Source organism: Lipotes vexillifer, unplaced genomic scaffold, assembly GCF_000442215.2.
Source record: "Lipotes vexillifer unplaced genomic scaffold, Lipotes_vexillifer_v1.1 scaffold1293, whole genome shotgun sequence".
Taxonomy (NCBI): domain Eukaryota; kingdom Metazoa; phylum Chordata; class Mammalia; order Artiodactyla; family Lipotidae; genus Lipotes; species Lipotes vexillifer.
In genome coordinates, this window is record NW_006790911.1 from 2,231,376 (window position 1) to 2,233,866 (window position 2,491).

The following is a 2,491-nucleotide window of genomic DNA, read 5'->3' on the forward strand; positions in this document are numbered from 1 at the left end:
TGGGAGAGAAGACTTGTAGCTTTAGACTTTCAAGAACAAAGCAATATTTTCCTTGTATCCCATAAGCCAAGACATTCCCTTGTTAACTTGTGGCTTCCGAAAGAGAAAACCAGATAGACTTGAATTTATTAATGGCCAGCTTGGGCCTTTTTAGTCCTACTATGCAGTATCTTCATATAACTGGAATATGAAATATATATAATTTTTTTTTTTTTTTCAGAAACAAGAACTTTTTATTTGGTTAAAAGGAGCACAGAGACATTTGAAGACCAGATAGTTACAACTCTCTCTTGAGAAGAAGGAGCCACAAGCATTGAAGAAACTAGAAGATAGGACGGAGGCACCCCAGTTTACTCTCTCAGCCAAACGTGAACAGCGAACACGTGATCATTGATGCCCTCCAACCCATTTTTATACTAATTCGGTTTCTTTCCTTGCGGAAATGTCAGTGTGCTGTGCTTAACTGCACACTAGTGGTGACCACTCAACTAGTCCCAACTGTAAAACCGCCTCATATGCTGACAGAGGCTAAACGGAGCTAGGAAAAACCTTAGACAAACTCTGTAGGTATCGGCCTCCAGGGTCAATCCCAGACCCCACACAACCATCTTTGCTTTGTTGGCAAGGTAGGGGCCAAATCGATTCCAGAACCCTCAGAGAGCTACTTGTGGTTACATAGGCAATACGTGAAGACATATGATTTATATTGTGTATGCCACTTTTGTTGCTCTAGATTCAGTATATTATTGTTTATACAGCTATTAACAAAGTTATTACAAAATCTGTTGAATTTTAAATGCAAAATAATTGTAAGGCACATGTCTTGCACAACTGAAATTAGACAATTCTTGCCTCCAAGTAAAATATTTGACTAGATTTATACCACGGTTAATGAAATAACTTCTTATTTCTGAAGAGATTTCCTAAACCTACTCTGACCCAAAGCAGAGAAACTAAAAGATGAGCCATTTCTAGAAAAGAAACTTTTTCTATGGTAATATATTTATGTGTGTGTGAATTCAGTTGACAACAGTGATACATTTCTTTAATCAAAACAGCATGTATTGAAAAATGAAACACTGTAAAAATAAATACAAGAACAGTCCATTTTTATCTAACACTTATGTAAAGGAAAAATATTGTGCACACTGTAAATTTCAATGCAATTTACCTTACATTAACTAGATTACAACTTATGAAAGGTGAAAGAGACAAAAATAACTGCCTTCCAATGCACATACTTCTCTGATGTGTTCACAGCAATTTAATCTGTATGGACCATCCCATTTACTTGAAGTTTTGGTGCATCCTTTAGCAAAATAAGCATGTCTCACTCCATTATCAGCACAGCGTTATTTTATAAATGAAATAATAAACATATAAAAATTATTTTAATATTTGCCTCAAGGGGGAGCTTACAGTTCATCTTGTACATCCTTTGAGATTTCAAGCCATTCCAAGCTAATGTTCTGAGGCCATTCCTTATACAGATCCAGAATTACAAAACTCTATTTTCTGGAGCCAAGTCAATGAATCGTTATACTTCCATGCCACTTTCTTTCCTGGTGCTTTTTGAAATCCACAGTGTGGACTGGTGTGGGCTAGTTTTTGTTCTTCCTTTACTTTTATGCAGCATCTGGAAACAGCAGGTTCCGAAAGCAACCAGTATCAGTAAGAGCAATGGGATCGTTGGTATAACAACATAGATTAGATTGGGAATTATTCCTGCCTCAGTAACAACCACGTTTTGATGAGTGTCTCCAGGTTGATTTGTAAAATAAGTCTTTTCTATCGGAGCTGTTGGATTAATCTCTGGTTCATACTTGCAGATGTAATTGTGCTTCATGTTGCACCTGTCATCATTCCACTGGTAAAGGTAGGGACCCCCAAGGCCAGGATTGGCTGTTGGCTGATGATACATCACAACACACTTTTCACTTCCACAGGAAGGTTCATCAGTATACCAGTTTCGGTACTGGGAACTGCTTCCATCGGACCACTGGTAGAGATCTGGGCAGGCACCAGATGTTTGCCCCTCTCCATTTCTCCAAAGCCCTATCCAGAAATCACCATCAGAAATTCCGGTTCCTGGCTTTGTCAGGTTTTGCAACATGCTTTCTATTAACTTCTGTTCTGCTTCATTCTCAAGGCTGAGAAGGACTCCCCCTTCGCTCTCACAAGCCAGGCGTGCCTCCTGAAAGCTCACTCGGCTGGATAGCTCATGGAAGTAGGCCATCTTGTAGCAGGGATGTTTGAAATCAGCAAAACATACCTTTTGGCCTTGGCCAGCTTCTAGCAGCTGTCTGTGCTCCTTGGCTCATAGGCTCCCTACTTCCATCTTCAAAGCCAGACACAGCAAGACGAATCCTTCTCATCTTGCCACCCATCTAGTCTTCCGACCCGAAATATATATAACTTTAAACTCTAAAATTATACATGGAAAGCTATTTCGGTGACTTTCTGACCCTTCAAAATATTTGCAGTTAAAGAT

The 2,491-nt window shown here is 39.2% G+C and overlaps 1 pseudogene across 1 annotated transcript; it reads right to left on the reverse strand.

Annotated features, from left to right (window-relative positions):
• Positions 1-215: 215 nt before the first annotated feature.
• LOC103086949 (chondrolectin pseudogene) lies at positions 216-2,275 on the reverse strand (annotated as a pseudogene). Its single transcript, XR_014368673.1, has one exon. The product of XR_014368673.1 is annotated as a chondrolectin pseudogene (transcript).
• Between the last annotated feature and the right edge of the window lie 216 nt (positions 2,276-2,491).